Raw genomic sequence first — 23,354 nt, forward strand, 5'->3', positions numbered from 1 at the left:
CCTGCTAGGCTGCTTCCATTGTGCTTCAGTTCCCAGGAGCACCTGCTCTTTTGCTGGCTCCTACCACCTTCATATGGCTTATTTTCCTGTCTTTCTAACCCATACAGAATGTTCTCTCATGAGCTCCCTCACTCTTCAGTAAATGATATCTTGGGCAGGATCCCTTCCCTCTTGAGTTCTACATCTGATTTCTGGTTTACAGCTTTGGCTTTTGCTTTCTTTCATGACAAGGATTTATTTTGAAGTTAATGGAGTTTAAAGTTCTATGCTCCATACTTTCATGGAACCCTGCAAAGGCTAGGATTTGCTGGCAGACAAGTGCTCTATGTGGGGGAGGAGATGCTAAATTGCAATCAGGTTGCATTTCTTACTGAAAAAATCCCCCAAGAGATTTTAGCAGTAAAGTGATTTGAATATCTGTCTCCAGTGATTTGTTCATTATTTATCCTCGAAAAAATACTTCATTTTGTTTGTATTTTTTCCCCTAAAGTGGACCCTTCAAATTATTCAAATTAAATTAGCCTCAGGTCCCAACAAAACAAAATCAGTCACTGGTTACTTCCCAGATGCAGCTATCTATGATCAGATGAAATTTCCACATTTCTGAGGCATGTGTCAGTCTACTTTGTCCTCAATCAATTAAGTTCTACAGGTTATCACATTGAAAACCCGCACTGCACATGGAATGAAACTGTGCTACGGGAGGAATGTGAGGGAACATTTCTCTCCATGCAAGTCTTTCAGTCTTCTGTCTTAGAACACTCTCATGTCCTCCCTGTGGTTTGAACAGATATATGAGATCTTTTGGAAAAGTTAGTCTGAAAAATCTATGGAATGCTCTAACAGTGCTAATAGGATTTTCTGTAAAGGTAGAAACAATCTATTCTGTGCTTTCCAAAATAATACCATCAGCAAAATCTGACTATTGAACACTTCAAATATGGCTGGTGAAACTGAGGAGCTGACTTTTTTTTTTTAATTTTATTTTTTAATTTTTTTTTTTAGGAGCTGACTTTTAAATTGCATTTAAATGTAATTCATGTAAATGCAAATGACCATAAACGGCTATAGGCTGCCCTATTAACTAGGGCAGGTTTAGCCCATTGCTTTCTAATACAACATCAGTTATATTTAGGGTCCTCATTTAACACTTTAATTTAGTAACCTGTTATATAAGAACTTCATTATTTATTTCATTGTTACAATGCTATTGTTTTTCATGAGGACACTGGCAGTCATTTTAAGTTTCAGGCCATGAATCTTAAGGAGATGAAATGATCAGTAATAGTTACATTGAATAGTGCTTAATCTTTATTTAATATTGGGTATCTTGACAACACAGTTTGTTAAAAAGAAACTGCCATCCTTTAAAAAGAAGGGACAAAATAATAAGTCTGTCATTCATAGTTAAAATATGATGTACCTATGAGGAGTTTGATAAGTCAGGCCATGTTTGTCTAAAAGAGACTAATGAATTATTAGACTAAAAGATTTTGTGCCATTTAAAACTGTTTCCAAAATCTGAAATATTTAATGCAGAAAGCAAATGATATTAATAATGTGTGATTATGAACATATTTATTTTACTTCATGATATTAATAAGTAACAATTGCAGAGTTTGCAGCCAGATATTATTAGATGGATTTATGATGTAATAATAAGACACATTACTGAGATTTCTAAATCTCTTCACATCTTACTCCTTCCTTAGGATTCTCCACCATTCCTAGTTAGCTCCTTGCCAAATCCTTGTTCAATTTGCCTCAATGTCTTGACTATATTCTCCTAATCATGCTTTTCAGTGCCTGCCACTGACTTTGGCAACATTAGAAATGCCTTACATGACATAACAATCCTTAATAATTTGGATCCTCTTATTTTCCCAGACATCTCTCTATACTCTCTCAAATTACTAAGCTGCTATATTCAATTTAAGTTCTTTAAATACTCCATCATCTCTCTAGATATGTGATTTTATCTGTTTAACATGTTCTTCACCAGATTCTTTCCGAAGATAGGATGTAGCAAATATATACACTGATTTTAATTTATAGATTGGTAAATAAATATGTCACTCTACTGAATATCTGTCTGAGAGTTAAGGCTTAGGAATCACCTCCATAATTAGGGTATCAAGCCAGAAACTTCCTATAAGTATCAGTTATCCATGTCTCTGTCTTTAACTCAAGACTCTATTTGTGAATAAATACCTAAATTTTGGGAAATACTAAGACAAATTCTAATGCTCTCTGAAATATGGTTATGGTTTGAATTGTGCTTTCAAGAAGAAAATATATCCAAGTTATTATTTGGCCAGTGCTTCTCATGGGCTGTTTTACAAGGCCGTGTGTGTGTGTGTGTGTGTGCGCGCGCACACATGTGTAAAAGAGAAGGGTCTAATAAATGTCCTCCAGGTTGTATAATTGGCAGAGGGATTTGCTGCCTTTTTTTCTTAGCATTAAAGCCCTCAATATCCCTGTGGCTATGCATGAGGAAGGTATCCCTGTGGCTATGTATGAAGTTTAAAAGCTTTATTCTTGTTTTGTAAAAGTTTCTTTTAGCATAGCAACATTCAGAGATGAATCTAAAAGCAAAATAACTTTTAAGCTTGGAGTTCTGCTATGAAGATTACTTTCTTTGTTAAAAAGAATCCTAGATAGTGTCTGAAAACAGGTCTCCCTGGGCACATTTTATGATTTGAGCATCCTTTTCTTCTTTTTCTTAGAAAGGCTGTTTAGAAGGCTAAATTACTAACTTTAGTGAAAAAGAAAAAGAATTCACCAACTTTGGGAAGTGGAAAAAGCAGCTAACATTGGCTGCTTCCCATGTACAACTAAATCAATGACCAAAATCACATGATTTCTAAATACCACATCAGGGCATATGGCAAAAACAACTACTTCCCACATAAAAGTTGATGTTAATTCAATAATTTTTGAGGCTTTTCCATTCCATATTCACCCTAAGTATCTTTTTCTCTTTTACTGATATACCACTTCATGTCTGTCGTTCTCTCTCACCTACCTCTTATTTCAACAACTGTGTGGGTTTTAGCCACCTGTAGGCAGTGTCTTGTACGTGTTCCATGCTGTGACATCTCTTGCTTCACACTCCCTTCGATCTCAGTTGATGTGAGGTGCTTTGTAAATCAGCTCTGTCTCCATACATGCACAAATCAGAGATGGGGGTGAGGTAACCCTGCAACGGTAAACATTGACTCCTAAGGAGTCTGATCTAGAGGGTAAATGATGCCCACTTTGTCCTCCGACATGGAAGAATTTTGAGATGCAGTAAATGTTATTTTTTAGTTTCACAGGATCACTCAACCATTTATCCATAAGGAGGGCCAACTCACAAGACAACATTGTCATGACTCTCTTTCTCTCTCTCTTCTCCTTTACCTCACCTGTCTTTTATTCTTTCTCTCCAGTGTCATATCCACCCTTCCCCTTGCCATGGAAGCAAACTCAGAACACCCAAATGATAACGGCAAAAGGGATTTAGGTAGAGCTTACTACAGGAAGGGAGCTGACCCCATTTCTTGAGTTTGGCAGACAGCGAAAGGCAGGAAAGGAGTGGAGAAGCTTCATAATGGAAGGAACAGAGGAAAGGTTAGAGTATGTTTTGAGTGGAGGCTACTGGTATGGGGAAGCTGGACGTGGGCAAACTGGAAAGTGGACATCATTCTGTACTGATGGCCGCAGGTCGTGGGTTAGCATTTCCTAGTCTGGATATAAGAGATGGTGGATCAGAGTCTCCTAGTCCTTGCCCATTTGCATCTTCATTCTTTCATCCCAAAATACTTTTACATAAGCATGTTTTTCAGGCTACCTTCTTCTCTTATTCTTAGTGACAGCACTTATATCAGAGACTTGTTTCATCTTGTTATTTATTTAATGCACTTATAATTACTTAATTAAGTATCCACTGAGATACCCTCATTCTTGATTTATTGTTCTACTCTATTTGACTTCTTCTTATCCTTCTACCAGTGGATATATCGTTTAAGGGCAGATAAATACTAATGGTGTGTGTGTGTGATTTGTGTTGTACACTGCTCTGCCAGCAGCCTCCTTGTTTCCTCTGTAACACTGCACAAATCGTTTACACTTCATTTAGGGTTATCTCAAAAAATTGGAAACCTTTCCATGTATCTCTTTGTCTACTTTACTCTGATTAATGTCTTAGATATTTAGCATGATATGTAAGACGTTAAACAAACCAGTCAATAGCTACTTCTCTATCATTTCCTCCCAACCATGTCTCTCTTCCCCATCATACCAAATTTGATTTTCAGGAAATAAAATCTTCTTGGAAGATAAACAGGTTTATTTCATGAGTGGACTTTTACACTATACTAAGGAACTAAGAGTTAACCAGGAGAAGTAACAATATACAATTCAGTATTTATTTATATGTCCTTATATATGAGCATAGGAATGCTAACCCTTTTCTAATATATTTGTCATCCTCAAAATGATGATGACATTTCTGTGAATGTCAGAAAATGTCATCATCATTCTTCTGTGAAAAAATGTTTAATAATTATATTTGATAATGCACTTAATCACTACCTTCTCTGGTTTATTCTATACTTGCTCTTCCAACTGTTTTTATAATCCTTCTTTTCTTTCAGATATCAACAACTGTTGAATTAAATAGTGCAGGATTTATGGAAAACATTTCTTTATACTTATCTTTTTATCATCTCACTTTAGCAGGTTATCTTTATAATTTTACTCAAAGTGGATCACTGAGAGTAATTATTCTACTGACTGGGATACTTCAGGCATACTTTTCTGCCTTTGGAAAGAGGTATTTGTATTAAATGACATTTAATAATTCCCACATTTGTCCACATATAGTGCTAAAAGTTGAAAAACCAATGGCATTTAGAGTCCATTTCAGCAGGTTATATTTAGCAACTCCCTTTAGATTTTTATGTAAGCAGGGCGAGAGGCAACATATAGTGCACCAAAGTGATTGCATGATTTAGTATTTCTGAGGGAAGAGGTATCAATTTTTGTTGGGCGTGTTTCAAAAAGTTTATTTTGAGAGTTGTCACAGACTGATTTAATGATGGTATGGAATTACACCAACATCCAAGAGTTGTGTCCAATGCACGGCAGACATGCAATACCACACAAACATCTGACCATAAACAATATATGCAAAGATAAAAGGACAAGAGGAATTCAAATAGGGTAGATCCACAAATTTGTCATAAAGGCAGCTCAGTGGATGGTCAATTAGATATTCAACTATGATAAATTTATTAAATATAACATAATGAAATAATAATTTAGATGAGTTAATGGTAATTTTATCAATTAAAGTAAGAATTTGATAAGTTACTCTGCTACTATCAATCATATTCATTTTTAATATTATTGTTCAGAATTCTGAAAAATTAAATGAGCAATGCAATTACTTAAAACTCATATACACAACAGAATAGAAAAATGAAATTCTCTTTTTTTTAACTGAAATGATTACATTCTACAATAAAACCTAAATGCTACGGTAACATTAATTTGAATTAATGTGTAATGATAAAATGTTTTGTCATTAGCAGAAAAAAATGACAAGATATACTTGCTCTTCCAAACATTTTTTAAGCCTTCTACTTCAAAATAAAATATTTTCTAATTCAAAATAAGGATTAAGAAAAATAAATACTTAAAATAAGTAAAAAGTAAAAATTTAATAATAGAATCTCAACGAAGGGCATGGAAAAATTTGAACAAAAACAAAGAAATTGCATATACTTGAATAAAAAACACACTAGAAATATACCATTTAATAAAATTCAAACTAAAATCTCAAATAATTTTGTAATAGATGATTTAAAAATATATTTTGCAATATATGGTTTAAATATATATATATATATATATATATAAATGTGTAAGAATTGCCAAAAATGAACAAAAAAGTATTTGGATAGTTTAGAAGGGGATTGACAAACCAGATATTAAAATTTATTCGAAGCACACTGTGGTAGACATTATAGATGGCTGTGCAACAGTATGTTTACCCCAATCCTCTTGAGTAACTTCCACTTGCAAGGTTAAAAATGTTGAATATTTTCTAGCTGCCCCATGTGAACAATATCTGTCAAGAGAGATGTAGGGCAAGGTTTGTTGAGAGTCCTTGGGAAGACAGTTCCTCCTTGATTAAGTATAGGCCCAATAATAAAGCTCCCTTACAATCCCTTTTCTTCCCACTTCATGCTCTCTTTGGATGAGGTAAAGAGGAGCAATTGAAGTATAAATGCAAAGTCATCACCTTACAGTCATTGAGGTGAAATGTCTAATGGCAAAATGTTCAATATCCTGAAGTTAGCAAAGCAAAAAGACACTGTAAATCAGAGTCTTGAATAATATCATTTTGTGATGTCATGGCCTGTGTTTAAATAACACATTTCCATATGGTTTTATCCCCCATTAGTTGAGTTTTCTATTACTTCCTTTAAGCTAGTTTAACTCAACAAATATTCAAGGAGTTTAAACCAAGTGACAGGAATGTTTTATGTGGATTTATTAACTTACAATAGTTAATGAAACATTAAAAAAAAATACTGTCGGCTTCATGGAATTTTTCCTGTTGTAGGCAGAAGAACTATAATTTACAATTCATGCAGAATCTGATGCAAAATTACATGGATAATGTTTTACTTATGGAAGATGAAATAATTGGAATCAAATTCACCCTTTGCCTGAAACAATGAAAAAAAATGTATGAAACAACAGTTTCCAGATTTATGATGGGGTTTAGCAGTGATCCCTGAGAAACAAAAAAAAATAAACAAATTAGTGTCTCACCTTCCTACCGGCAAAGAGTTTCCAAGCCACAATGCAGGGAGAAGAGGCACGTGGAGTCTAGTGGTACCCATCAGTTGAAGAGAAGAAGCTGGGAGTTTAGGGAAACCAAAGTAGCCAAGGGTCACAGAAATAGGAAAGAGAATGAATCCCACATATAATGGCACACTCAGTGTTCAGCTGAGCAGTAACTGACACATGCATATGAAAAACCAACCTAGGTTGGTGATAGAACCAGCAGAAAAACATAATGGGAACAACCCTGCATGCACACACTCACTTGGGAATAGTGTTCCTTCCTGTCAGAGGGGGAAGTTTCACAATTCATGGGATATCAAGTAAACTACACAGAAGGAAATTTATCCAGTAGATACAATTTTCATCTAATAAACCTTAAAAGAAGGTCTTAAAGGATCAAATTATCTCTAAACAATTTGTGTCTCAGAACAATGCTCAAGGATATTCACAGAAATAAAAAAACAAGCACCCTAACAGGCAAAATTTACAATCCTAAACTAGGAGGCATACAAGAAAAGCAAAACACAATGTGAATAAAAATCAACAGCAAGAAGACACAAAGATGGTGTTTTGGACAATGACATCTAAACAGTTATTATGATATCAAGCCATATGAATAAGGAGTGGAGAAAATATCACACACATGTATTAAGTAGAGACAGAAGGATACAAAAAAGACACAGTCATTGATCTAAATATGAAAAATATAAGACCCCACATGAAAAATAGATTAGATACTGCAGAAAGACTAGTTAACTTGAAGACATAGCAATAGAAACTAAACAATGTGAAAACAGACCCATAAATGTATGGCCCATTGATTTTTAGCAAGGTTGCAAAGTCTATTCAATGAAGAAATAATACTTTCTACAGTAAGTGGTTGTAAAACAACTCTATTTAAAGAGAAAAAGTATAAAGCTGGAGCTTACCTCCTGCTATATGTAAAAGGTAACTCCAAATGGATCAAAGCCTAAATGAAAGAACTAAAACTGCAAAATTCTTAGAAGAATATGTAAGGTTAAATGCTCATGACCCTGGCTTGGCAATGGTTCATAGATATATTTGATACCAGATGCATTGGTAACAACATAAAAAAATACATAAATTGAATTTCATTAAAATTAAAAACTTTTGTGCTTCAAAGCACATTATAAAGAAAATGAAAATACATCCTACAGAACGGGAGAAACTATTTGGAAACCATATATCTGATAAGAGTTTACTATCCAGAATATATAAAGAACTCCTACCACTCAACAACAAAAAGGTAAACAAACCAATTACAAAAGAGTCAAAAGCCTTGCATAGACATTTCCCCAATGAATGTATACAAAGGCCAATAAGTATTTAATCTTTAGCTATTAAATAGATGCAAATCAAAGCCGCAATGACATACTACTTCACACACAGTAAGATTGCTATTTTTTTTTAAGAAAATGCCAAGTGTTTGAGAAGTTGTAGAGAAATGAGAAAACTTATGCATTCCTGGTGGAAATGTAAAATCTAAATGTAAAATTACCGCAATAAAATTTGCAAAAAATAAAACAGGGAGAAAAAAGGCAAAATACAGGAAAAGAGCAGGAGTTAATTCTGGGATAACTTCAAGAAGCCTAACATAAGTGCAATTGGAATCCCTAAAGGAGGGACAAGGGAAATATAGTATTTCCAGAAATAATGACTAACATTTTTAAAAGTGTAATGTAATCTATGAATCCACATGCCTAAGAACATCAACAAATCTTAAGCTCAAGAAACATTAAGCAAAGTTCATCAAGGCACCTCATATTGAATTGTATATAATCTTAAAGCAATCAGAGAATGAAAGAACGAAAATAGGAATGGCAGTAGCATCCTCATGATAAAAATTGGCAAGCCAGTAGACAGTAGAGCCACATTTTTAAAATACAAAAAAAAAGAAGAAAAGTTGCGCATACTTCTATCCTCAATTTAAAAAGTGTCATCCAAAAATGAAAGACAGATATTTTAAGACATATAAAAATGTGAAAGAATTCATAAACATAGATATACACATACATAAGAAAGGAATAATATGTGCAACACATAAAGAACTCTGATAGCTCAATCGTGAGGAGGCTAAGGTTCACTCATTCAAAGAGCTAAAGACACAGACTTTTTACCAACAAAGATATATGGATGACAAATAACATATGCAAAGATGATATTATTTTTAAGGAAATGCGAATGAAAACCACATTATTCACCCACCTAACTGCCTAAAATAAAAAATAAAAAAAATACTACAGTCAGTGTTGGTAAAGAGTGGAGCAACTGGATAAACTACTGACATAAAACATTGCAATCACTTTGGAAAACACTCTGGGGGTTTCTCAAAAAAGGTAAAAAATAAAACTTATGATACAGCCATGCTATCACTAGATATTTACCCAAGAGAAATGAAGACGTGTTTCTAACAAAGACTTCCACATGACTGTTCATGGTAGATTTATTTGTAAAGGGCAAAATCCGGAAAAACAGAACAAAACGTATTTTCTGTACTAAGTGACTAGATAAACAACTTCCGATATGTCCACGCAATGGAGCACACTTGAGTAATAGTAAAAAGGATGAGTTATTGATAGATTTAACAATCTGGATGAATGACAAAATAATTATGCTGAGTGAAATAATACCGGTAGAAACCAGCACATACAGACAGTTCTAGAAAATGGAAACAAATCTGCAGTGACAGCAATCAGCTAGTGGTACCTTGAATGTGGGGGTGTAGTGAGAAGGGCGGAATATCAGAAGATCATAAGGAAAAGTTTGATAGCAATGGATATATTCATTGTCTCAATTGCAGTGACGGCACCATGGAAATATAGATATACTAACATCTATAAAATGATATATTTTAAATATTGCAATTTATTTTACATCAATAATAGGACTATAAAAATGCCATCAAGTCCCAAATACTTACAAGCTCCTCAGAAGATTGTGTTGTTCTCTATCTACTACTGAACTGTCTTTCAAAACCTCAAATTCTGTTAATAATCAAAATTTGAAGATAATAATAGCTAAAAGCATTGCGTTTTCAATATGTGAAAGGCAGAATTAAGCGCTTTCTATAAATTAAATTTGTCTAAACACACCTGGTTTAGAACATAGCCTTTGACTCCAACTTCAGAAAAATGAAATGTGTGTGTAGATGGGGATGTACACATGCAAACGCACATGCATCTCTCTATCACTTCATTATATACATACAAAAGTACATACACTAGTCACTGGTTTTTAAATGAAAATCTAGAAAATCCGAACACTCAAAGTTAATAGTCAACAAATACCAATTTTCTTTCAACAGTTTAGAATCATATTTAATAATTGGTACTTGGTACAACTGGCAAGCTATTCAGAAGATACGAAGATTGATTTTAACTTTATACTGTATATGTATTATCCAGATGAATTATAGATTAAACTATAGACATTAGTAAATAATTAAAAGGTGAAAATATTAAGTAGAAAGCAAAATGGAGTGAGGGTGAACAATACAATGAAAATTTAATTGATTGGTTTGTGATTTTCATCCTTAACAAAACAGTTACCATTTACAAGACTTATTCAAATTTTTGCAGAGTAAGCACTTAATTTTCCGGTCCAATTGTGCTAGTGAAAACATGTAAGCTTTGGAAAATGAAAACATCCAAACATTTCTCTCACACGGATTTTCCTGTAAAATTCATATACACAAAAACTTTTTAATTTGAATTTTTTCCAATGGTGCCAATTTAATTTGGAAGGAAAAAATATTTATAAAACATACAAATAAATTCACTTTGAGAACTCATTCCTAAGGTTTCCAGTTTTGATATTTATGTTTAAGTTTGACTTATATGTTTTTAATACTGTTCTGTTTGGGTTCATTAACATAGAATTGCAAATAAATTCCTATTTCATTTTATTTCATTTCCTAAATGAAATTTCAAGGAACATATTTATTTGGGTTTCCCAGAACAAGCCAAATGCAATCTGCTGATTTGTTTTGTAAATAGGGCACATTCACATCTTATGCATATTCCATATTCATGTTTCTTTTAAGACATTTTGCAGATGGTGAACTACCCACATACAAACTAGTGAGAAAAATCTAGTATTTTTTCTATTATTTATTTTTCTGGGTCTTTTTAATCCTAATTTGCATAAAAGAAATTGTCTTTAATTGCATAATGCAGATAATATTTACCAATAAATTCACTCTAAGCATTTTCCAAGTAGCATTTAATGGAATGCAATAATGGGAAATATAATAGGAGAGGTTTTCAAGAAATGAAATATGTGCTGAAATAGTTGTTGGGATTTTATAAATCTTCACTACTTTATGGCAATCATTCAGCTTCAATGAAATTGGTATCTGACACCATGCACATGGCTAGCACCTCTAAAAACTTATAGCTCTGCTCTTTTAAAAAACTAAATGATATACAAATATAAAACTGACATCTTCTATCTTGCTGTCAAAACTTACTTTGATGCAATTAAATAAATTTGACTATCTATATTTTGTTAATATATTAATTATAATAATTTTACAGTTGATTTACTCTTAAGTTTAGAATTGAACTTCACTGGAAATGACATATAGAGAAAATATTGCCTTAAACTAAATCTTTTCTATCAGATTGAAAATAAGCTCCAGTTGATAAACTGGTCAGATTACTTTCATATCAATAGTGAAAACATAATGGAAGGAATTGCCTCACCTTCCCACTTACAAGCATGATACGTTTATAAATAAGAAACGTCAACAGTTTTTACACACGCCTTGACATGCTATATTGTATAAAGAAAGCAAATGATTGAGAAAGAAGAGAGATCCATTTTATTTTATTTGTTGGTGCTATACTGAGTACACTGATGTATCACATTGGGCTGCCCAGATGTTTAAAGAGTCTCACTGCCAGCTATTATAGTTCTGTGCAGGAACAATCTTATTCTAGGTATATTTGACATGGTTTGTCTTATTAGAAATATGATGTGCAATGGGAAAATAATTTTATCTTGCTTTTAGGGTTAATCACTTAGTACAATTTAAAATCTTTTAAAAGCATAGCAATGATTTTGTTTCACTGATTTTTAAAAAGAAGCTTAGAAATACAATAATGCTATGCAGTATTATACATTATGTAAGCTACAATGTACAGAGTAAGTACAATTTCAATACTTAGGTCACACATTGTCATGGGAGAATGTCAAGATGGCAGCAAACGTTTTGGCTCTTCCCAGAGCTCCTCAGGAAAACAAACAGCACAGCTATGAGAGCAAAAGAAACACATTACAGACTTCATCTTTCACAAGCCTAGATGAGAAGAAATTCATAGAAACCCAAGAAAGTCAGTGGGCAGAGCCAAAACCCACAGGTAGAGTGTAGCACATGTTACACGTGTGGTCTTAAATGGAAGGTTCCCTGTATCCTTCATATTTAGAGTTTCACAGGGAAGAAAAGGAAAATGTGAAAGTTCAATGAGCATGGATGGCCAAGATTACCAATAGATATTTTCTTTAAAAGGAAAAAAATCCCATTCTGCATAGAATCCACAGCAAGAGATATGAGAAAAATAGATGAACCTGGGGAAAAGTCTCCACAATCATCAGTTTGTGGGTGCAATAAACAAACATAAAACCAGGCATCCTCAAGGGCTTCACTGAAAGATAATCAAGCTCTGGAGTACTCTAACCTCTCAAGGATTTCGAAAATGCCAAATGAAAAAAAAAGCACTCATCCAGAAGGAGAACACAAACGTTGGGGGACACAGAAGGAATGAGTGCTATCTCTCTATGTGAATTTTGCAGAGTGGAAACATGGAGTAAAGGTGAAGGAAGCTTTCGATAGTAATGGGAGTCACCCAGAGGAGAGAGACCTCAGAATGGCGACACAAAGCAGCCATTCTTGTAAAATTCATAGTTATGAAAGGAGATGTTGACCTCAATCAGGGAAGTTAAGAAAGCTACCTTAGCATTGCCCCACCAGAGGTACAGAACCTTCCATTTAAAAGAAATAGAATACAACTCACTGAAATGTGTGGAACAGAAAAGGAAAAAAATCCTGTAAGAAGAAAGAAAAGGAATAAATTGAATTATTACATGAATGACAATCAGAATATACCAGTGACCTCTGTAACCTTGAATTTTAAAATGGTTAAAAACACCTAGGGCCCAGAAATTCATTTCTAAATATCACTCTCCACTAATTAGAATCTGGACTCTTTGGAAAAATGGCTGTTTCTAAGGTTGGGATTGAAAAATGGTGCCCAAAAAGTGTGAAAAGAATGATGGAGATTTGTTGAAATTATATAGAACACCACTCAACATGCTACCAGTGAGATAAATGAGATGTCAGGCATTTAAAAAAAGTAAACAATGAGTCTAACTAATGTAAATAAATAATCGAATAAAATATGAATAAATGGAGAGAGAATCATTTCTTCCATGTAATAGAACTTCAACTAACAAATGTAGAAGGAATAATAGTATTAGAAAACTAGCATTTGACAATCGTCATAATAATTGATGCAGGCAAGTCATTAATGTCTGGGAAAACTAATGAATGAATGTCAGATGAGAAAAAATTTATATTATCTCAATGCTCCCCACAGAATACTTATTAATTGCAAAGAGAATATTAGTAACAGGCAGGTCCAACCATAACCCCCTTAAAGCTGCCAGTAATGAGATGCATCAAACTTCGGTACAAGGTGGGCCACGGTGGCTAAGCAGGCAAGAACGCTTGTCTGCCATGCCAGAGGACCCGGGTTCTATTTCCGGTGCCTGCCCATGTTAAAAAAAAAAAAAAAAAAAACTTTGGTACATCCCATTCATATAATATACTGGGCAGGTCAGGATGTCATTTTTGTCGCATTCCTCCTAAAACTGTATAACCTGAATCTGATCCTGAGAAAACATCAAATAGACACAAATTTAGGGGCATTTACAAAGTAACAGTCTTGTATCACGAAAAATACAACTATTATAAAAGATGAATGAAAACTGAAGAATTGTTTCAGATGAAGACACACTGGGGAAGCATGACAATTAATGTGACATGCAATCCTGGATTGCATTCTGGGCAACAGAAAAAGAAAAAAAGCTGAGAAGCAAATTAATAGGTTAAGTTATAAAAATCAAATGCAGGCAACAAAATGGATAGAATTATTTTATCAATATTAATGAACTGATTTTGATAATTGCATTGTGTTTATATGAGAGTGTCCTTATTGTTAGGGAACCATTAAGACCATATCTTCTTCTGAAAGAAGGCAGGGTTCTGAATGTACATGCAAGGTCAGAAATATTGCTATGACCATTTTTGGAAAATATAATCTGCCACCAGTGTCTAATATGAATTTACTTTCACTTTTTAAAATGTGGATTAGTTACTATTTCATCACCCTTTATTGAAAAGTCCACTCTTTCTCCTTAGATCTCCAAAGACAGATTTGTCATATAGTAGGTTCCACATATACATGAGCCTGTTTCTAAGATCTTTTTAATCCCATTAGCCTACTTTTTAATCCTTGCATGAATACCATTATGTCATATTTGAAGGGCAGGTATCCATTCACCTACCCCAGGTTCTTCTAGTACATATACTTGATCTGGTCAAGGGCTAATGACTCTTCTTTCTCCTTTGCTTTTATATAGATAGATGAATATATAGATAAAGGTATATAAATAGATATATAATTATAGATAGGCATTTTAATAAGAATATCCATTCCCAAGTGATGAATTATTGGGGACTTTACCAAAATCATGTGTAAAGTATAGATACATTGGGGGAGAATTAGTATCTTTAAATTATGTTGTCTCATTCTTCATACAGATATAAAGTTTATGTGCTAAAGTCTTCCAATGAATTTTTAAAAGTTTCTCTATAAATGTCTTATGCTTTTTGAAGACCTAGTCTGAAATAGTATAGTTTTTATTGACATAAAATGTGTTGTTGGGCAGTTCGACGGTGGCTCAGTGGCAGAATTCTCGCCAGCCATGCCAGAGACCGGGTTCGATTCCCGGTGCCTGCCCATGCAAAAAAAAAGAAAAAGTGCATTGTTAAAGTGACTTCACAGAAACCGCAATCACAAACCTTCTGAAAGGAAAGAGCATCCAAAGCATTCCGTTTCAAAGTTCCTTATTTGCATTCCTTAAATGAAGAGACATTTTTACAGGAAAAAATTAAAAATCCCAACAAGGCCTTACTGGGAGCATGGTGCAGTTACACAGCTTTTAAATTTTCAGCCTTACGTTTGCAAATAATGTTGCCTCTTGGTAGTTCAAGAACACTGATGAATTTGGGAAATCTCTATAAAAAGAGTGCCATCTCTATTTTTCTTGGGCTTGCAGATTGAAACATTAAGGAATAGAACACCTCGAACAATAATTTCTGTTATATTTTAGGAATAGGCTTGAAACATGGACAAGGATAGTAGAAGCCAACCAAAGTGCAGCATGGACTCTACAAAACCTCCAGCTAGAACTTGACTAGCCGCCTTTAGGAAATTTTCAACACTTCCAAATGGCCCTAGATTTATTCATGATAGTAAAATATGTTTGCTAATAAATGGCTCTTTTTTTGCAGTGATGTGAGTAAAATTAGCTAAGGAAAATAAATGTTCACAAATTAATTTCATGGTTCAAAGAGTACCTGAAATAGTTACCATTGAAAAAAATCACCAGTGAATTTCTAAGTGCCAGATATTTGTTTTAGTTTTCAGAGCTAGTGTATTGCAAATCAAAGTTTAAAAGTTAGAGTTAAGGAAAGAAAAGAGATATCATATGCCTATGAGAAAGTTGGCTATCAAATTAAAGACGATCTGAATCAACACTGTCTCATGCAACATACCCACAGTCAAGTTTGCCTCACTGGTTTCGCTTCACCTCATCACCTTCACTCTTCATCCCAAAGTTAACAACCTCACTCCTCATTCCCAGCGAAATTTACAACTGATTCATGTTTCTCAGGTCTTCAACCCATAGAACAAGTCTGCCTGACAAAGTAATCAGATTTTAGTCTGAGCTAGATCCAGAGATGGCAATTTCATTTCCTGAGAGTTTGAGCTTGTCACTGTCAGTTCTTGGGATTGATTTCAGTCTTCTGTGGGGAACATGCTCTCATGAGTCTATTCCCTGCAATGCCCATATAAATTCATGGTTCAGCACTCCACAGTGCCTGATAGGCTTGTGTATTGCTTAAGAACATGGTTCTGGAGCAGGTCACCTGGAGCTGAGTCTTAGCTGTACCAAGGACCGTCTCTACTGGCTACATTACTTAGAACAAGTCGGTTTGCCTGATAAGTACCAAAGTTTCCTAGCATCTAGCTCAGTGTGTTATTATAAAGAATTAAATAATTTAATGTATGAGACATGGCTGGCCAATAGCAATTGCAACATATGTGTGTGTGTGTGTGTGTGTGTGTGTGTGTGTATATATATATATATAGTAATGTATATATATGTATCATTACTATTTCCTGACCTCTGAAAATTCTTTCAATAAACCTGTATTCCGTTATTTTTCTGAACTGAATCTTATACTATGTTAAGGCATAGATACACTATACCTTGGAAGACTGATATAAAGTCCATATTTTTGAGGGTTCTAGGGTTATTTTAAAACAATCAAATATATGATCCCTTTTACCTTCCCTTCAAATCCAAGACATCTTCGTGTGGGGTCTGGTCCCCAAATCAAAAATGACTATATACAATGAGAGTTTTTCAACTAGCTCAACATCTAGACAGGAAAAAGGAAAAAGAAATGAGGAGAAATTATCATAGATAATAGGGGTTTCTTCTTAACCTTAATAAATGCTATAGTCATTAGTGGGATCAGAACTATATTCATCAATAAAAATGTTTTTTGTGGAAATAGTATAATTTTATCCCAATAAGCCAACCAACACACAACACATACACATATGCACATACACACAAACACACACAAAAATGCCACTACATGCATATGCAGAAAAAGTATTTGTAGTTGGATTTGATTTATGATTGTACATATGTATTTATTTATCCTGACTGCAAAACAGGACCAATATATGAGCTTGTTTGTGTCCTGTTTTACTGACTTTATAGAATGTAAATTTCTATGATTTAATCCATTCCAAAGGTAAAAATGTTAAAAATGGTGGGTTTCATGCTTACTTTTGAACATCGATCAATCACTTGCTATACAAACTGATCGGCTAAAAGAATTTTAAATATATCCCAAGTTTGGGCTATTTCAAGGAGTTTTCTGAATGCAAATTTTCACTAGCACTCTAGAGGTGCTGTCATAGATTACCAGAGAAATAGTTGTGATCTTAAGTTGCTGCTTTGTCCAATGAAGTTTAAGGGGTATTAAAATGTGAGAAAAAATCTAGAAATGACTTTACAAGCAGCCTCCTGGCAGATGCCTCAACATGCTCGAGTTCTGCTGCTAGCAAGCACTCTTACGGACAGGACACAATAATTGTCCCTTTGAAGGGGCCCCGATTTCTTTCTCTCTCATTCAGCTACATGGCAAGGGTTTATTCTAAAATTTTCCCCTCGTTTAAATATAAAGAAATATAAAATAAATTTAATCAGTGTCTTAATTATGTAAAATATTTATGCATCTAATATTCATACATTGTAATATGTTCTAGTTTAAATTTGGAGTGTCCTCTTCTCAGTTCCAGTAGCTATAATATTTTCTCTATGGCCCATACTTTGTCTTCCTAATGATACACTGCCTCTCTCAGTATAAAGTACGACTGCCACTTCCTATTGGATCTTTTCTCTTTAAACAGGACCCATGTGGCAAGAAATGCTTTATGAACTATATTTCAGGCACGTATTTCTTGAAAAAACTTGTATAACCTTTGTTTTTGACCTGAATAAACTGATAGAATCAGAAATTGCCAATTGTAATTAAACAGCTTTTGATGATTTTCATTTTGAAATGTTTTGAAGGATATCTAAAAATAACAAAAGTGTAAATAGAAGCTGAGACAGAAAAAAGTAGTTTAAAATTTCTCATCCAACCAGATTTGATTCTGAGTCTGTCTCAATCTAAATCCAACCACCTTCTCCTGGACATTAATCTCATCAAGTTCACGAGGCTTCACAAATGTTCATTAAGGATGTGGGGATGCAAGTTTATAGAATTTAACATCTTAACATTATCCAGGTACTGTGGAGGCAGGAATATATACTTTTTACATTGCATGATTATTTCTAACGATAATAATGAGAAAAACAAGAATCTCTCAAATGTGAAAAGGTTAGGGAAATATCTTAGGTGTTTTGAGCTTAATACATGAGTAGCACCACAAAACAAAAATGCAGTGGAAATAGTGCATAATTCAAAGAAGGTAAATACAGTTTTTAGTACTGTATTTGTTAAAAACAAACAAAAATATATTGCTGCTAGATTTTGGACTTCAATTTAATCACTTACCTAATACGAATGCTATAATATTTTATATCTCAGGGAACTTACAGTTCAGAAATCCTATGAGTTTATGATGAGTAAACCTCCAAGTGCTGCTCCCCTTCATACATGAAACTTCTCTTGCAAATGTTGCTCATGAGATTTTTCTTATTAGGTAAAAATCATTATTATTTAATTTTTAATTATTTCAAACAGTTTTGTAAAATCTTGAGTGATTTTCATGAAAAGCTATACTATTTATCATTTTCTGTCTTGCTTTTTTAGAGAAGATGTGGATTTACATAACAGCCGTGCACAATATACAGGATTCCCATATACCACCCTAGGATTAAAATTTCACTTTTGCATAGTAAGTACATTTGTTACAACTAATGTAACTGATATTTTTGTAATTGTACTACTAATTGTCCATGGTTTTCACTGTGCTGTACAGTCCTATGGATGTTTTAAAAATTTTATTCTAGAAATATATATGCAACCTAAAATTTCCCCTTCTAACCACATTTGGATCCCTGTTGGGTATAATAAACCAGACACAAAAGGACAAATATTGTATTATCTCATTGATATGAAGTAATTAAAATAAGCAAACTCATAGGTTCAGAATCTAGAATACAGGTTGCCAGTGGATAGGATGGATATAGGGAATTGTTACTATTTGTAATGATGGAAATACTTTGGTAATGGGCGGTGGCTATGGTAGCACAGCATTCTGAATGTAATTAGCAGCACTTTAATATAATCTGTCTGTCTTTTAAGCAAGAGCTTATCAAGGTTGGTGTTTCCAACATTGCTATAACAGAAATGACATTATTGTGTTTCAGCAGAATTAACTTTATACTTTAGTGATTTTCGGAAGTGTGATGTTTCTAATCGCCATTTACCCTGTTGTCTTTCTAACATCAACAAACAAGTTTCGCTTTAATGGATAACACAACTGAAAACCTATGTTGAATGTGAAGTATATTGTGGTGTGCAAAAGGTATTTCAATGAAACCGTTTTGTTTTAAATAAACCAAAGTCTATCAGTTATTATAAAGAAAAAAATCATATCTGAATATTAATGTTTACTTGACACTTAAACAGAAATTATGATTCACTCATTCTTTCAGTCACTCACTCATTCATTCACTCATTTAACGAACATCATAAGATACCTGCTATGTCCCAGGCCCTAAGTTAAGTGTTAAATCAGTACCTCTAATGGTGTCAGCTCCTCAGAGCACTGATTCTGCAAAATTAATATCTCATATACCCCGATCTTTGCTTCTTCCTAGAAAACATAGACACAGTGAAGGACATATCCACTCTTGGATCCTAATTTACAGACATTAGGAACATTACTGAACTAATGACATTCAAAATGTGTTTCCAGGTAGAGTTAAGTGTCTGTCCCATAAGCACTAGGCATATTAGAATCAGCTGTGACAGTTTTCAAAAGATGCCCATGGCCACTTTCATCCTGCCCACCTCCCACCCCCAATTCTCTGAGTTAGTTTCAAAGTATGGGATGAGCCCCAGTTCCTCAACCCAGGATTCCGGTGCTTGGAGAAACTTCATTTTCACATGAGGTGTACTTCTTGCCCTCAGATGTACTTTCTCTCTACTTTTGTATCAAACCTGAATTTCAAAGAAAAAGAAGATACTACTCTTCTATTCCCCCATATTTTCAAGGATTTATTTCAAGAATTATATGCTTGAATCAAGGGAAAACTCCATACTGCACTACATGGATGCCCTATATTTATTATTTTTTATTTTGTAACTCTAAAAGAGTGCCTTAATAAACACATAAATATTTGTTGAATTAATAAAAATGCGAGAATAAATACTGACTGCAAAAAGTATTTTGTTAAAACCTGGTGACTGAAAGTTGGGTGATTTAGAATGCATCATAAATATTTTTAATATAAATGCATTTATATTACCTTATACTATTTTTTGTTTCTTTATAAAACTGACCCTCAATGGGAAGTTTTATTAAAGTATCACTACCAAAACTATTTTGCATGTTCTTTATATTGCCAAGTATCTCTGTACTTTCTTTGATCTCCATATAGAAATAATTTCATTTATAATCATAAGAATTAAAAACTTTGTTAGAATGCGTACTTACAAATCTGTTATCTTTGTTTGTATCATTTATTTTTATTAAAAATTGTGTATTATCTATATAATGGATTGAATCAGTAAATACATTTTGCCTCTTTCTAATTCCTAGATGTTAAAAAAAGAAATGTGTTGCAAAATATCTTAGGAAAATAAAAATTGCAATATGTTAGTCTAGGGATTATTTGAATATAACACATTTTAGCAAAGCTAAAATGCTTATTTGCTAAAGGATTGTTTATTGAGTAAATAGTATGAGTCAAAATATGCTTCAAGTCTCTACAATTTTGAAATGTGGTCATTAACATAAGAACATTGAGTAACTTTTAAGTCATCAGTGCAGTGGGTGGAACCGATGAAAAACACTGATTTGGGAGAATGTATGAGCTTATATCTTTCCATTCCTCTTGATTTTTGCTTTCAGTAAGTCCTATTGACTTCTTATTGGAATCCAATTTTCTTTTACAATCAACTAATGTATAATCTTATTTCTGAATTACCGAGCATGTCAGGCTGATAATTTATTTCAATGCATCTTCATATAGTGAAGAAAAAAGGCAAACATAAATTTCTTGCATATTTTTCATACTGGGAGGCACAGCAAAAACTTTATAATGTTTCTATGAATTTTTTTTCTTAGAAAATATACTGGGATGGTGAAGTAAGTTTCCAGCACCTGTTGATTAACTTTGGCTGAATAGTAGAGCATGGTTTATTTAGAAGGAACATTGGAATGATTATACATTTCTCACATACAGAATTATATGAAGTACATGTTTAGTAGTGCAAGCCTACCCTTAAGTTAGTTGTTAAATATCATATCTTAATATCATAGATATATAAGCATCAAATTGATAGTGTTTTTTTTCCCAAAAAAATGTCTCAAACTAAAAACACAGAGGGTATTATGAAATGTTTGGCAGATCAAATTGCCAAACTGATAATGGTACGAAATGAAATACTAATGAAAACACATATTTCAAAATGCATCCTGCTTGCATTGTTTGGCTGGAGTATTAGTTTGTTAAAGTTTAAAAAAAGAAAATAATTGGTTGCTAATATCAGAACAATCAGATGTTTAGTTAATAAATAAACATAGTTTTTTGGCTTCAAATAAAACTTCAGATTAATTGGGGCTTATTGGCCCACAATCTAGCATGACAAAATTCAAAGGAGCAGAGGAGCGCTGTCTTCGTAACATTGCAGTTTCATAGATTCTTCCCTGATACTTAAGTACTTCGTTTTTTTGCGAATCTAGCCTAACTCCATCATTTCCAGTTCCAGCCTGGTCTTTATAGGCAACATATTCAACCACCAAATGTGAGTATCATTAATCACTTGATTAAAGAATAAGCTAGAGATTTTGTAGGTATTGAATTAGTACAATAAGCTCTTGGGTAAGTTCATTAGAAATTTCTGGCATTTCCAACTTCATGTAATTATCTTTTAATTACCTGACATAGTACAGGGAGAAACATGGACATGTTCTTTGTATTTCGTTTATTTTTATAATTTTTACTTTAATAATACGTTCACTTCGATTCCTCCAAATATGTTTGAGATTTGAGTTTTATCTCATTTGTCTTTTATGACCAACACTCTGCTGCAAATAGCATCAGGAGAGAAACAGTGCTATGGCAGCCCACAGAACATGGAAAAATAAAGGCATGGGTCACTCATTATTAGAAGTAAAGAATGGTGAGATTTCTCTGTGCATGCAGACTTAAAATAGACCTCCAAACGGAAGACAACGCTCTTGAGGATGGTGTCGTTAGTATGACAGAGCAGGGATGGGGCTTTCCCCCAGTGAGTAGCCAGGAGGACAGAGTCCCTGCCATACTGTGACATTCTCGTTCAAATACAGATTCTCTTCTGTCTTTTTGTCACCACTTTTGAAAGCCCTCTGTACCTTTAGGCGGTGCTTCTCAAACATTACTGTCTTTACACATCACCTGAAGCCCATGTTAAAATACGCGTTCTGACCATTCTCGGGGTTGCTGAGCCTCACACTGCAGGCTGACTGGCACGTCCTAAGGGTCATTAACATAAGTGAAAACCTGTCTATAAATATCAAAGTCAAGAAATTAACTCTGTTTTGTACTCAAATACTAACTGGTTTTGGCATGGTTGTTACAGCCTCTCAATTTTTCAAGAATGCAAATACCTGGTGAATTGAAGAAAGATTTTGTCCTTTGTTCAGACATCGGTAAAGATTGTATCACTCTGGATGAAAAACAGCAGTGTTGCCTGTGATTTTTGAGCTTTCCATTAAACATACCTGTATTAGTATGGATTGTAGCTGTCATAACAATAGTAATTCTTTATATAAATTCAAGCATTTGACTATTTCCTTATGGCTAATAGTGTAGTTGTATGTATGAATATACACATTAAAATTCTCATCCTTTTATTATATATTAATTTTTTGTTGTATCTCTTTTGTACCCCAATTATGTATTATGCTGATGTTTTTGAAACTGTGTAGGTACATGATATTATTTATGAATTTTATTTCATGAGAGGTAATCGGGTATTAGAAAGTATTTTCATTTAAAGTGGGGCATTGAGTTTAATACAGCTGGTTAATGCTTCAGGACTGCCTTGGAATGCCAAAGGATTTTGTAGTTTTGTGTTTTGTTTTTTTCTTTATAATTCCCTAAAGAATTGGGTTTAAAATAAGACAAACGTGCTGATTGTAATTTTAAGTCATATAATGAAAAGAGTAATTTTATTGTGTAAGTAGAGTAACCTGCTAAACACCCTCAACAGGTAGTGTGGACAAAATATGATGTAGCCGTCTTCATTCAAGTGCCACGCAGCATCAGAACTGCCCAGGAATTCTTAGAAAGGCAAGATCTCAGGTCCTCCAACTCACAGAGGCAAACTACATTTTACCAAGGTCTTCAGGTAGCTTTATATGCACTTTAAAGTTTGAGAAGAACTGCCTTACCCCATCCATTAAATA

General features: G+C 33.7%; 1 long non-coding RNA gene across 1 annotated transcript in view; it reads left to right on the plus strand.

The window, feature by feature from the left end:
* The window catches only part of LOC143669795 (uncharacterized), a 76,306-nt gene extending 53,649 nt beyond the window's left edge, over positions 1-22,657 (plus strand). The window contains exons 4-6 of the long non-coding RNA XR_013169065.1: positions 18,545-18,629; positions 21,648-21,709; positions 22,526-22,657. This is a non-coding gene — a long non-coding RNA (uncharacterized LOC143669795). The remainder of the gene's footprint in view (positions 1-18,544; positions 18,630-21,647; positions 21,710-22,525) is intronic.
* The last annotated feature ends 697 nt before the right edge of the window (positions 22,658-23,354 follow it).

This window comes from Tamandua tetradactyla, chromosome 26 (genome assembly GCF_023851605.1).
Source record: "Tamandua tetradactyla isolate mTamTet1 chromosome 26, mTamTet1.pri, whole genome shotgun sequence".
NCBI classification, from domain to species: Eukaryota; Metazoa; Chordata; class Mammalia; order Pilosa; family Myrmecophagidae; genus Tamandua; species Tamandua tetradactyla.